Source organism: Arachis hypogaea, chromosome 4 (assembly GCF_003086295.3).
Source record: "Arachis hypogaea cultivar Tifrunner chromosome 4, arahy.Tifrunner.gnm2.J5K5, whole genome shotgun sequence".
NCBI lineage: Eukaryota > Viridiplantae > Streptophyta > Magnoliopsida > Fabales > Fabaceae > Arachis > Arachis hypogaea.
In genome coordinates this window covers 125,029,218-125,044,975 of record NC_092039.1, presented here as the reverse complement: position 1 = coordinate 125,044,975, position 15,758 = coordinate 125,029,218, and the positions used below count along the sequence as shown (strand labels likewise).

Below are 15,758 nucleotides of genomic sequence, written 5' to 3'. Positions count from 1 at the left end.
TGCTTGGCACCTAACTTGATGGAAGAAAACAGTAACTGAAAAACAACACGTAGCCTGGATTCCCAGAACTCATCAGCTGAAGAACACACCTCAGAAAGTAATAGCAACTCCTCACGTGTAGTCACAGCAATGTCCATCGAGCGATGATGCTCAAGGCAGTACAATACTTTCTTTTGTATCAGATTGTTCAATTCACTTACTGCATTCACGTCACCTTCAGATAAAGAACAAAGTACAGCCCTTGCTTGTACACGAGCAGCTTTAGGACCTTGATGAATGTATTCTCAAATAACTCGGACAAAATACCGGCTGAAACAAGTTGTTTCTTAGAATTTGGATGCTTTGCCAACACCTGTAATAATTCTAGGCATTGTGTCACAAATGTTGTTGCGCAGCCATAACAATTATTGGTGTTCTAGAAACCACAAATCTTGAAGCCACACTATTATCAGAATGCTTTTGGTGCAGATAATTCATCAGCACCTTGCGTAGCCCTTGCAGTGTCTGGACACTTTTGCTGACAGAATCAAAAGCTGCTTTGCACTTCTCACCATAGAGCACCCCAAGAAGAGCAACTTTCCTATTGATTTTACAAGATGGTCCGGGTAAAGACACCATCATTTGCTGCACAGAATCCTTTTGTTGCGAGTCTATTTCACTGTCACCAATGCTTGATACAATTTTAAGCAAGGGCTTTTTGAAGCCCAAAAGTTGCTGGTATCGCCTATGAGCATTCTCTGACTCGGACTCTATGCTGCTAGCCCCTTCTCATATCTTCATCATTCTCCATGTTATCAAATGTAAAACTGGGTTTGCCATGAAATTAAACTCAAACCTGCCCATATTTGCTGTATCCACACTCTTGATAGGAATCATTTCTCATAATTGATATTGCGACATGCCTGCATATAAGCATTCATTGACAATTGCACATATACCATGCTTAATTAGTGACAGGAAACTCAACGCGGGCACTGCAATGCTCAAGAGACAATGCTGAAGATTCATAGAAGATCTAGTTCAATCATAAAGTGCAAGCTGTATGGAATGGGAAATTCTACTTTAAGTTCAGTCTGATTGAAGCAAGATGACAGCTTTTTGCACGTCCACAAAGACAGTTATTTTCAACTCTGACAAGTCAGCAATGGCTGTTTTTATTTATAGATTCAAACCTTACCGATTTTACTTTCTGGCATCAGAACATTCATTATCACATCTGATTGGTGTAGCTACCAGTGCATTTCACTATGATACGGTTACAGTGAACTTTGTTTCAGATTTTAGAGATTCCAGCTTCATCCTGCTGTAAGGAACTTCAGGAGAGCTGCAGGCAACACAAGGTTCACTCTCAAGATAGTATCCATCCAACTCAACCAAGCCACTCAAAGTATATAAAATGCGAGAATTTGGATGGTTAGCTAACAGCTCATTCTGTGAATGGAGTGTCTCAAAGATGCACTTATTACATCAGAGTCAACGATCGGTCCACAATTTAGAAATTGGTGTTTTGAACTAGTATCAGGGGATCTTCCAAGCAACCAGTCACAAGTCTGTGAACTCTACAATGTTCTGGCATACATTGGGAGAAACTTAACTTTCTGCAAGAGGGCTGTTAGCAAAGTTTCTTGAACATTGATTGGCATGATCCAAGCACCATATAATACAGATTTTGCCTGCCCGAACAGTGCTTGAATTCCATTCCAAAAGGAAACAATCTTGAACTGCTTTAAGATATTGCCACTCTTGTCCAGTAAAGACCTCCACTGCAGCTTCCATATCCAAATACGACTTTCTGACCAGATCAGCTCCATCTCACCTTCTTCTCTTCTTTGATTCTTGAGATGTATGCTGATTTATTTGAACTTATGTCTCATACTCTGTCTTTTTGAAGTATGACCAACATCCTTTCCTGTGTAGAAGGCAAATTGAGAAGTTTAAGAGTCTGATAACAGACTCTTCACTGAAATAAAATATCCATTCTAGGAACATAGAATATCTCCAGCCTTAAAAGTATTTCTGCAGTTCCGAGGACGTGCAGCTGCTACTCTGCCATAGTGGAAAGAACTTCACAATCTTGACACTTCTTTCGTAAGGATAGGGTTATTTGGAAGTACCAGACTTTTTACATGTTATAGAGTTCTACTTCACTGGAGAACTGCCACGAGTCCGCACGCTATAAAGTAGACTGCTCCCACAGAGGTGCAGGAAAAGTCCTGGCGTATTTCTCACAAAATTTGTGTGAGGATATTAATGTAACTGCAGAGAACATCCTGATACCCATCTAGCTTTAAATCCTTACCATATGACAGCTTGTGTACCTTTTCTTTTTCCCCGGTTTTGTCATGCTTTTCGGCCGAACAAGGGTATACACCAGTCGGAAAGCATTCTCTAACAAGAGCCTATGGTAATCCATAAAAATATCCGCTCGATGTGCCTTGGCATATGAATCAGAAAAGAATGGTGAGAAGTTACCAGCTGGTAATCTCTACGTACTGTGACAGAGCCCCACAACCAGGCCCAAGATTATTATGCACATCATTATTAACAGGAGATTTGAAAACATGTACAAGCTGCTGCAATATATCCATCAGATAATTTACAAAAGCTTGCTGCTAAGAGAATCACAGGCTCGAAGAAGCTGTGTGCAAAAATCATTCTTCTCTTGCTCATCTGCTTGAAGTCTTAGCTGTAGTTGAAGCAGTTGATGGAAAATCAATTACATTCTTTATCATGCATATCCACAGCTCCACTCTGTCTTGGCATGGAACCATCACTACCAGGTTGATGCCAGTTACGAAGCATCAATGTGAAAAACATGAAGACCAATATTGCCACTTCACCAAATGATGATCGAGTTCTCGCTGCGAATGGCCTATCAAATTTATCTCATCCAAAAACCACTTGATTAGTTTCTCTAGATCTAGGCTATCTGGCTTTGAGCTGCCTTAAAGGTCCACCCACAGCAGATTGACAACCTGTAGAAAAGCTGCATAACAGGTATTGCTTGGATTCCTGATGTTGTATCCATCCACCCTTTCAGTTGTTCCAGAAGCTCAGAGAGAAGTAAGGAATTTATCTCCCGTTTTGAAGCAGAAATTGAGACGGATCGGTCAAAGAAGCAGCAAATTCTCCAGAATCATTGGGTTCCAAGACATGAATTGATGGAGAATTCTGCATAGTTCTCTCAGTAGATACGGCTAACAGATTTGGGTCAGTAACGTCATCCGATGCAAAGTGAAATTCATTGCCATCCCCAACTGAATCCACCTCAATTGGAATTGCTGTCATCGGGTGATCTCTAGAATGTGGTGAGGAAGTCTGTCTGCATCTAGTACTTCATAGCAAGCCTCACACAAGTCAAAATCAGGACAGACAGTACAATGCCATCTTCGCCTGAGTATAGGCACAGTAGAGCAGCCATCACAACAGTATTGAACAGATGAGGTAATAGTGTCTTCTTCTATCATGACTGGGTTATTTCCACTACTTGTATCAACAGGGCCAGGAACCGATGCTACACTCTCATTGACATCATCTGTAGCTAACATCGTCTGCTTAGGAAAAGGGACCTGAAGCAATCTTGAAGATATGGCCAAACTGAAAAGAAATGTATCAGATCCTTAACAATGATGTGAATTTCTTCTTTTAAACCCCCCCCGGGCCCCACAGAAGAAATCCCTTGTAACGATTTTCTCAAAAATAGAATGACCAAAATGTCCAAATATACCTGCTAGCAGTCTGGACGGCCTCGTTGGACGAAAAGAGAAGCTTCTTGAGTAATACAACAGCAGGTGCCACAGAGCGCACTCCTGCATCATTTCATGCAGAGCCAAGCATTCAGCATAGCAATAAATAAGTTCAACTGCAGACATAACAATGTTGTTCATGGTTTGTGTGTCAGGCTGCTCAAAATCCAAAATTCCCCATAGAACTTGCATTAGTGCATCCACCACTTCTGATCCTACACCAGCAGCAGCATAATATTAGAACAATAACAAATAGAAAACGAACACTTACAACAGGCAAGACCATTCTATTTTCCCTGATTTATAGCAACACCAGTGTCTTCAATCTTCCAGTAGGAGGATTCTAGATATATCTTCTGATCCTGGAAAGATTAGCGAGATATATCCAGAATATTCTAACATTAAAATGTGAATCACATAGAATCGAAGTAAAAAAAATTGCAAGAGTAAGCTTAAATGATGAGGGAGCACATAACTGCATCAAATTTCAACAGAACTGAACTACAAAGGATAAATCTATTCTCTCGTTCTTCTCCTATTGTTAATCCACCAGTTCAGTCGCAGCAATTCAATGGCAGTGATGTATTATCATACAAATGTACCACTGAAAAGAAAATATATAATGTCCTAGTAAACTTATTGCGTAAAAAGTCAACAGCTAGATATTAATGTCTAATGTCTTGCAATGTGAAAGATCCTCAAGCAGGATCCAAGAAAGGGGAAGGTGGAAGTCAATCAGAAGAACAGGACAATACCATTTGTCTCCAGAAATGTTGCCAAATTAGAACGGCGTTGCAATGCAATCTTACAAACTGCACGCAACTGGGTAGTGAACTCTTCAATGATCCAACTTCCCACAGAACCACCAATCCCAAGCTTTGATGATAGTAATGAAGATGATTTCACTACTCCAAGAAGCCTCATTGTATCTTTAACCTAATCAAAGAAGAGTCCAGATACATCAACATGAATGAACAAACTCATTCAGTATATAGAAGCAAGAGAAAGTAGATATTACTTGGTGGTATAACTCTTTCTTGGGGAAAATGGCCTGTAATACACAAGAAGCTGAAGCCTGCAGTATTGGCTCCCGATCACTCTCAAATATTGTTTCAAGTAATTGCCTACACTTGAGTTTGCCTAGCTCTGCCTTTGCTTCTTCCAGCCTTGAGCAACTCTGTTGCCTACATGATGAATAAAACTTGGCAATTAGCTTAAGCCCATCTCCTAGTACCTGTTCCTGAATGGGAGCAGACTGCATTGAACGGCGCTTCTTCCCGGATCCAGCAACTGCTGAATGTGACCCAAGTACTCTTGCTTCCATATCCAAAACTGCATCCATTTTCTCCTTCCAACCAAATTCATCCTTAGCTCGGCCATAAACTTCAAGTGAGTCTATTCTGGGAAGTGTAGAGCCATTAAAGGTTGGCCCAACTGAGATTGTAAATTCTTCATCAGCAAGCAGCGACTCGGCAACAGTAAATGGAATATCATACCAGGACCTCATTCCTTCATCTAATTAATAACCCTCTGGAAGATAGAATACTAGAAGTATGTGACTTGCTGATGTGTTACCAACATGAACTCGAAGACCAACCATGACTATATCAGGGTTTGAATGAAGACAGATATCTGTGAAAATGCATATAGAAGAGAAACTTAGGAACAATCACTATTGAAAGACGAACAGAACATCAAAAGCAATTAATATGATTGCAAATAACCGATTGCCACCATGTAATAGTTGAAACAGAGAGAAATAAAAAATTTATAAGCACAAAATATAATAAAAGAACCTACTAGCTTGAATCATTTTTTACCATGCCATACATTTTCCCATTCCCTTATCATGCACAGAAGTAAGAGAAGCCATGCAATTACGGAAAACAAATTCCAAGAAGTATTCATAACTTGGAATAAACTTGAGACCTAGAAAAAGCACCTCATAATCTTTATACCTTAAAGCTAAAGAAGACAACTTAAAATGAAAAGACGGCATCAAGATCTAAGATTTCAGACACAAAAATACACATCTATAATTGCATGTCAGAGACAACACACTCTACACTACAAGAATCCACACATTTTCAAGACTATCATTAAAACTTGGGACATGAGGAACACGTCACCTTCATGAAGATTTAGTTACAAAGAATAACACCAAAATATCATGCAAAATCTAGACCATTTACAAGAGTATACATAATCTAGTCCACAGCATTGTTATGTCTATTCTAAAATAACTAAATAAAAAATAATTTAAACAATATAAAACAAAGCATGCCACAAAACAAAGCTACTTAGAGTAGCAGCCAAGCCCGGCCAATAAAAGATTCTCACTGAAAAAACAGTAATTCAAAATAAGTAGTTATTACCTTAAAACCTGCAGGGCTCGGACTTTCAAGAAAACCATCCTCATTCACCAAGCTCTGTTTAGCTCCTTCAAAATCTCCATTTCTAATGGCATCACCACCCAGTTTCACATCCGGTGTAATGCACACAGTCTTCTCAAAGAAATCAAGAGGAAATTCAGGATTTGTACCCGCATAGGATTTATTGAGGATACCAGAACCCAGTTTCTTAACTTTTTCAGATGCTGCAATCGCACCAGCATCAGCACCTGCTGGAGCATGTGAATATATTTGAAGGCTACCATCATCATGTAAGACAAAGCAGTGTATTTTATCTTTCGACAGCGGCTTGTATGCAGTCATACCGACTATAGGTGAGGTGGAACCCATAGAGTGCCGCATACTCTGTGCAAGTATTTCACATTCCCCATTGACACGGCAAGTGCAGTATTGGATTTCACAGTTGACAAGCATACAAACAATCCACTGCCAGCCAGAAGTTCTTTCCAATGATGTACTCCAGCAGGCCGCAGCTTACTTTCTAACTCTTCATACACAGAAGACAACTCAACAATGGAGGATGCATCAGAGCTGGGCCGACCTATCAATGTGGTACCATCTTGAAAAGATATGAAGAGTAGCTTATAAGTGGAAGAGAAATACAATGATGATCCCTTTGAATGAATTTCCTTTCCCAGAAGTTGCACATGTTCTTTCAGTGGCATAGACCCAACATTTCCTTTGACTGGCAACTCTAACCTGAAAATGTATCCATTTTCTGAAAGAACTATAAGAAACATTCTTCCTTGAGAAGCTGGATAAAGAATGGCATCCACAATCGTGTCATTTGACAAAGTAAAGTAGTGCATTGGACTGATATTGTCTAGGGACAGATCATATATCTTGACAAATCTGTTGGTCACAACCATCAATTGAACCTGTGAGCCAGGAACCCAATCCACCCGTCTAATATATGCCCCTTGTAAAGCAAGTTCAATGGCCAGCCGGTCAATCACTTCTCCACGATGATTCAACGTAAGAACCTGGCAATCCTCATAACCAGCTACAACCAGATAATTCTCAACAACAGGATTGAACACCAGTTGTACGATTTCAAAGCGAACAATGTTTTTGGAAAGAGGTTTCAGATTAGTCTTGTCAGCAGTCACAGGTGAAATGGTGGCTTGACCAATTAACTGTCCAACATCATATATAGCAACTTTATCACCTTCGCCAACAGCAAGTCGACCTCGTACACTAACACTCAGCAAAGACTTCACGAGAGAACCACTCGCCAGATGGGATTTAAGCTCCTTGGCATTTGAATAATCAACCTTTATCTTAAGATCAAGAGATCCACCTTTATATGCTTTCTTCAATTGCAGGAGATCTACACCATGAGAAATCACCTTGTCTTCACCCAAACTGATTTTCTTATCCTTAGAATGGTGAGACTCTCGTCTGCTAATTATAAGTTGCATCAAAGAGGAGCAAAGATTGAGCACATGACTTTCAACATCAAGTTCCTCCATTAATGACGGAATATCTTCTTGAAGCTCTTTTGGTATAGATAACCTAAGCGAGTTATCAATATCTGAACTGTTGTCGTCTTCAAATTCCGAATCACTATCTGGCAGCTGATCTCCATCCTCGGAAAAGGGTAGAAATGACTGAAAAGCGTTAGAGCCACGAACAGGTGCACCGCTGTCTCCAGTGAATTTCCGAGGTTTCAGGCACTGACAACTGCTACCTCTAACACCCCCAGCTCCGCAATCACAAAAGAACCGGCTTGAGCGTGAATAGACAACACGATGACCCCGATGACACACCTTTGCACAGACTGAACAGCAGCCTTTTGATACGGTTAGGTCACATGTATAGCAGAAGTACCAATGCTGCTCCATGAAATTGCTGCCACTAGAAGTGAAGGTGCAAACTTTAGAGGCAAGGGCCCTTTCACTACTAGCATCCTCTTCATCTTCCTTATCTATGCTCAGAACCTCCCCATCAGAAGTTGCATCATCCTCGTCCTCGTCAACAGAAGTTGCATCACATTCAAGCGACGTTGATCCCCCTTCTTGATTGGCAGAAAGAATAAATGTGTCCGAGTCCTTTCTGGATCCAATTGGTCGGGCAGACACATGCCCTATCCCAAGACTACTGCTAGATGAACACTTTTTAGTTGTTCTTTGAAGTGAAATTTTACCAGATTTACAGTCACTTAAGACAATTTCAATAAAGCCAAATAGAAACTTCAATCCTGGAAGCAAATTTTCATTGCCTACCAGTTTATCCATCAATACAACAGTCCTCTTCAAAAGCTGTTTCATTAATGACTCTCCTCTTGAAATCTGAACAATGAAACTAAAATATGATTTTGCTGCAAGTATATCAAATTGCAAAAAAGCAGCATCAAGTGACAGCAGCAAAGAATTAAAAATATGATGTTGCAACTCTTTGGATTGTTCTGAGATTGGTGATAGAAGGCACAGAATAAAATTCATTGTTGATTCCCGTAGAGAAATGGAGGTCCCCTTTGCACAGATGCCAGTATCTAATTTTATTATGCTTCCTAAGAGCCTCTTCTCCAACCACTTAGACACCATATGTACATCTCTTCCAAGGAATTTCCTTTGTATTCTCAGCTTGAGATCAGGAAATTGCTCTCCAGATAAATGATCCACAAAGAAATCGAGAACCTTCACATTCACAGATTCAGAGTAACAGGTATCCAGCGAATCAATTAGCACTAAACAGTCACCATTATGCAATTGCAAATGCCTACTGATCTGTCCAGGCACATTTTCAATACCAAGATAAAAGTGAAAAACAGCAGACTTTGAAGGGTCTTTCCTAGTGCCATTCAATATCTCAATAATTCTGCAGATTATCCATTCTTGGACACTGTCATGACCTTCTCCCCTAGAATTAATGTCTTTCAGAAACCCTTCCATTTGCTTCATTAGAATTAAGTCAGCATAACTTGACCATTCCAGTTCTGCACCTATGCTTTGATAAACAGCATCACATTTCCCATGAACACTTTCAAATATCCTATCATACTTGATAATCATTACAGCATCAAGAATTTGCCCAAGAACTTCGATGTCCAAATCAACCTTTCTCCCTGCTGTTATTCTAAACAACCCATCTAGGACACAGATAATTCCTCTTATGCTAAGAGCACAAGAAAGCAAAGTAGCACTAGGAGTAGAAAGATGACAAGGAAAGCCATGCAACATGCACTCCCAGTAGGCCTTAGGAAGAACTCCTGAAGCTTTTTTATCAACAGCAGCATCCAACTGTGATATGAGGCCAAGGACAGACTGAAGCTCACCTTCATTACAGCCACTCCTCTCAAGCAGCTCATCCTGCAGGCTTTTGTCAATTCCAGTATGTTTCATGAGCAAAAATGGTGAAAAATCAGAAGCCGGCTTTTGTTGGTAACTAAGGCTACCAAGAAAAGCTTTCTGATGGGCTTGCAAGTACTTGTCCAACAAAGATGAGAGCGTGCTTATTAGACATGCAAATTTACCAGACTCCACCAGGAAGGAAATCATGCTCCCAGCCAGTTCAACATATTTCTCTTCCCCAAAAGCATTCTCAGTCCAGCCAAGGCCCTGTACTGAAATCGCTTTGTCCATGCAATATCTCAAGATGCCAACATGAGTGAAGGAGAGCACTAGAGATAACCACATTCCAGTTCTGAGGAAATCCCAACCTAATTCTTCGATACCTTCTGTCTGGGGAAGAACATTTAACTGCTGAACCAAGGTCAATATAAGATTTTCAGGGAATCCAATGGCCTCTGGATCACCCAAAAGTGAATGGCTGAAGTGGAAAAAATGCAACATATTGGACAGATCCACAGAGTTGTCGCTACTCCAAGATGGAACTGAATGGTCTGCTTCAGAAACTACATAAGGAATATCCCAACAAAGGGTGAAAATATATCGTTCAACAATTAAATCCTCCACAGTAGAAGCCATTTTCTGTCCCCAAAATCCCAAAATCTGTGAAAAAGTAACATGTATGTCCTTCCAATTCAAATTTAAGATGTCGATTGCCAAGTCATCTCTACCAAGTGAACCAGAAGATCTAGAAACATCAATTAGTTGACCAATCAAGCTACTCACATTCATGTCCTGTCCAAGCAATCCACCAGCAACATTTCTTAGTGCAGTTAATGACCAAGATGAGAGGTGATCATTCATCTTATCCGGAATAGATGATGCAGATAGCGTTGCTTCCCTTAACTTAGACCGCACATCAACAAGCAATGATGACGGACATTTCTGTTGATGAAATATCATATGACGTAGAACTAGGATCAGTCTTGACACCACCAAAGCCCAACATGTTAACAGCGAACTGTTCAAATCCAGTACCTGCTTAGCAACTTCTTGGAGGTTTGAAAAGATTAAGTTCGCCATTGTTGCCTTTTCTAGTTCAGAAGACAAGTGAAATGCCATGAGAACTACCTCAATGTGAAACAAAGAGGGAAGAGTTCCAACAAGGTCATCAATACTTGGGCATTTCCTAGAAACAGACTTCACTTTCTCACAAACAAAGGAAGCATATCCTTCACAAATCTTGTTTCTCAGCTTACTACCAGCAGAACCAACACTACAAAACAAAGTGTGAGTGAGCAAGGTCAGCATCCGATCATTATAACTGAAGGCACCGTTTTCAACAGTAAGCATCTTCTCCAAAAGATAGTCTTCAAGGAAATCATTCAAAGCATGGTTTGTGAGAACATTGTGCAAAATATCAAAGCAAAGCTCATGGACATGCCCGATCCTTCTGCCTTCGTGAGAGGGAGTAGAAGTATCAGACACATTTTCTTCAGAACAACAACCCTGACAATTGAGTAAGGAAAGCAAAATATCCATGTCTGCAGTACTGAGCTTTTTGCAGGCATCCTCATAAAGAGAAGGACTCCATTCAGGAGAAAAGATGCACGTTTTAAGAAAGTTCAAAAGTTCTATGGCAGCTTGAATTGGGAAATTCTGATAGTTGGTGATAGAAACTGAAGCAGTACCAGGTTGTTCACATCCATCTGTAGACCCAACAGAACGTGCAGTCTCAGAGAAAAGATCTCCAAAAAGGGCCTCATCTTCATGGCATACTGCATTTTCTTGTTCAGATGCTCCGGCAACTTTTGAAAAACTAGAACATGACCTTTCAATTTTTGGCTTTAACTTCAACCCTTCAGAGTGAAGGAACAAAGCAAGTTGCATCAAGTTGCCAATCCATAGGCTTGATGCAGGAAATATAAGCTTCAAAAGCTCTTCAAATGTGTATTGCTTCAGCAGAGGAACTGACTCTTGATAGACAAGGCATGAAGGGGAGCTATTTTGTGAGTCAGTGGAACTGCTAAAGAGTTCTACATTGAAGTCTTTCCAATCAAAAGAAACCTGCTGCCTTTGTCTCTTCAAATCGTTGATGAGTTTTAACATGTAAAGAACAAACCGGGGGAAGTATGATAAAGGGGGTTTCAAATTTGTTGCAGACTTATCATATGTCCAAAAAGAAGAATCCAAACTCTCCAACATAGATGCTATAATACAAGCTTCAATATTCTGCACAATACTGCTACTACCAAAAATAACCTGCACATTGTGAAGAAACTCTTCCACGACCATTAAAATAATGCTCTCAAGACTTCCCTCAATGATAGCATATGTATTCACAAACTCATGTTTAACTCTAAACAAATTAGACAAAGTATCAGCAAATGAGGCAATAGCCCTCACCAATGATGCATCATATTCTACATACAAAACATCCTTTATGAGACTTCCAAGGATCTTTAATATCCTCAAAATGAGAGAGAGTCTCTTCCTAAAATTCTGGCCTACTTCCTTATCATCAGAAACATCATTGATTTTAGCTAGTTTACTGCACAGCAAGATCAAGCGTGGAGTGCATTTTCCATGGACAACTGCCGAATGCTGGCATAAAAAAACAAAACTACTGAGATGTTGATAATCAGTCAGTTCACTGGATCCAGATTCATTCCTATCGTGGAACACAGGTTCAGAAGCTAAAGTCTTTAGAAGCCACTCCATCGATTTTTCTTCCTTTGAGCATCTGAAGCCTTTTGCATATTCAAAAACGTGAAAATATAAGCATGTGGTTAGTTTATTGGAACAACTATGAGCAGAAATACCATGTGAAAACAACAGAGTGATCCTTGGGCATTAACATGATACCTTCTAGATGGCATTTTCTGTGATCATCCATGACATATCCACTACAATCATCAAGAATTGGCAACAGATCTACCAAGGCACTTGCTGGTTGTGATACGTCCGATAAGATATTCATCTCATCAACCAAAGCTATCTCTAAAAGATGCATTATGTTCTGCAAATGTTACACAAAATGAGAAGCACAAAAACAAACCACCAGACTAGTAAAATAGAGCACATGTTAAGACACTAAGTCCCATCAATTTAAGCTACAGCATAGCGTTCGTTGTTCTAAATGGAAACTAGAGATTGTGCATTGGTATAGGAAATGTAAGAAATATTAAATATACAGATGGAATATGTCCAAAATCGATCATGTTGCCTGTAAGTAAGCAGTTCAAACTATTAAATCAATGCTTTTTGGCCGAAATTTATTTTTTCCATTTTTAAAATTATTTAGCTATCAAGTTCATAATTGTTAACTTATCTTACCTGTTTCCTTTTAAACTGACTGCCAAGTTTTGTGCTTTTCTTTTTGGGGGGGGGGGGGGTGTTGAACAGTAAATTGTAAATATAAAGCGAATACCAATGACAAGATGGCGGCAAAACTCTAACCAAAAATAGAGGAATCCCCTTCATTAGTATCCCCCGAAAAAAGGAAAAAACAAAACAAAACCAAACAAACAAATGGTAAGCATTGGGTGCCCCATCTATGCAGTCCAATTCTAAAATGCACATGCAATCAGTTTTGAGGGGTAGGCTCTCCCTTGTGTTGCAGCATCCAATCTCTTCTGTCTATATTTTATTTTCTAATTTGTATTGGAAACACTTAGTTGAATCTATTAGGTCTTTAAAATGCAAAAGCTTTCATAATATATTGAGTGTGCATCTCCAAAATCACAATTTTGCTAAGTCATTAGATAATTATGTAATAAATCGTCAAATAACGAATAAAGGAGAATTAATGAAATAGAATTCTACAACAGCGAGAAAAAGGGAGGGGGAGGCTGACGAAAAAACGGTTAAAATTAGTTCAGCCATTCTTGCTGGCAATTAACTTGAAATCTAATAAACACTAATTTCATCAAAACTTGCAGACCCCGGAACATCAGCTGAAAGCTACATTTGCAAAGTAAAGCCATACGTACCTGAACAAGTCCTAACTCGTTATCATCGTCATCGAATCCAGATTTCTCTAAGTAGCACACGGCGAACTCCGCTGACTGCTGCACAATCGCAACCAGTATCCCTTCCGCTTCCTCCACTATACCACATAAGATAGCAACAAAAAGAAAATAGATAGAAGAATGAATCATCTCGAACAACTTTCACTATTTTGCAAATTCGAAAGCAGCATATTGAAGCTACAGCAAAGAGAATCTCTCTCTCTCTCTCTCTCTCTCTCTCTCTCTCTCTCACACACACACACACACACACACACACAAAAACAAACGCAAGCTCCACTACAAGCTCAGCTAACTACTATAAAAGCGAAACTGGCAACAAACTCTAAAACCGAAAGAGGCAACTACCGATGTTACTACAGCGAAAAAGAATAAAGAGATCGAAGTAACTAAAGAGTGTACCTGACAAAGATCGAGAGGCGGAAGCGATCGTGCATGCGAACGAACAAATCGCCTGAATCTGCGAGGCGTTCCACGATTGAAAGCGCAAGGAGGAGGAGGCGCCGCCTGTAGGCTCGACGCCACGGCGGAGGACGGAGTAGAAAGCAGTGAGCCCTGACCTGATCGTGTCATCGGACCGGAGCTTCTGGAGGAGCGACTCGCCGGAAATCGACGGCAGCTGCTGCGATTGATCGGAGAAGAGAGCCTTGGCAAGGTGTTTGAGGCTCTCCGCCATAGCCACGTCAGCACGTCAATCCAGAGAGAAAATGAAGAATTGTAGTGTGTGAAATGATTGATTGATTGTTTGTAATAGAGACTAAGAGTGTGTAGAGTGTTTCAAGGGTCGAAAAAAGGAGAGAGGGTTTAAGGCCTTTATATATAGCGAGGTGTAGGCGGTGAAGGAGAAAGTGAAGTGAGTGAAGGAGTCGTCGAGTGTGTTCAGGAAAATTTACTGGTGATTGCTTTGCCCCCAAGGGAGCATTACATTCTCAGAAATGGGTGATTCTCTTCCTTATTTTTTTCCCCCTCTCTTTTACATTATTCCCCATAAAATATGAAATATTTATGCATAGTGCTATTTTTTACAACTAAATACATAATAAATACATTAAAAATTTAATTGCGATAATGTTACATGACAAATTATTTTAATAAACAAATTTAACCAACTTGATCTAATAGCTATTAAAATAAGTCACCAAAAAAAAATAGCTATTAAAATAATAAAAATTAATTGAAGAAAAAATGCATAAAAAGAAAAAGAAATACTCTGATTAAACTTAATTATAAAAATAATTTGTTTACTTAGTATTTTTTATTTAATTATATTTTTCCTATAAAAAAAATTTATACGGTAACTTTAACATCTATCAAATGTTAATTAAATCCAAAATTTAGAGTAAGTACTTTCTTTTTCACATTGCATTTATCTATTTCTCGAGCAAATTAAGGAAATACGGATAATTTAATTTATAGTCGCGCTAAAGTAATTTTTCTAATTTTATTTTAATTTAATCATGGTAGTTGCATTATTATTGCATCCCATTGAAATTCCTAATAGTATCAAGAGTCAGCCATTGGAAAGAAAATAGATGTTTGAAAATAATTTAGGTTAATCACCTGCTATTCCTAATAATATCAACAGTAGGCTATTGGAGACAAAAAGTAATAAATGTTTGACAAAAATAAACTTTCTAAAATAACACTTAGAAAATCATTTAATGGAGTTTCCTATTTTTTTACAATATAAACTAAGATTCTGAGAATCGGACCAGTCATCAAACCGTTCTAGTCACTGGTTTATTGATTTATTAGTTTAATCGGTCCAATCGTAGTTCAACTGAAAAAATTATTTTAAAATAAAATAATAAATAAATTATAAGGTGCTTTATACAAGTAACCTTATTAAAAATATGCAAAACTCTAAAAACACGAGAAAGTACCGGTTAAAAATTCCCAATTACAATTGTTACCAAATTCCCAACAATTGTTACCAAATATATATGTCCTTTATATAAGGCTAAATTTTAATGGAAAAGCATCTTATGTGCAATACATCATAGAGGTGACATTCAATAATTTTATTGACTTGAAGCTCATTAAAAAAACAAATAAAAATTAAAACTCCTTGATTCTTTGACAACCAAATGATTGAAAAGATAAGTGAACATAGACCAAATATGCCGAGTTGAACACTGACATTTTGGAAATTAGCAATACTCAATATCTAAAACAGAGAAAACAATTGTACAAAAATAGATATTAACAGTTTATAATTTGTAGAAGCATTGACATTTGCTTATGCTATTGCTGTGAAACATGATCATTAATAAACTTCAATAC

At 38.8% G+C, this 15,758-nt stretch overlaps 1 pseudogene; it reads right to left on the bottom strand.

The window, feature by feature from the left end:
* Nucleotides 1-14,447, bottom strand: part of LOC112797948 (auxin transport protein BIG-like) — a 15,471-nt pseudogene extending 1,024 nt beyond the window's left edge.
* Nucleotides 14,448-15,758: the final 1,311 nt, after the last annotated feature.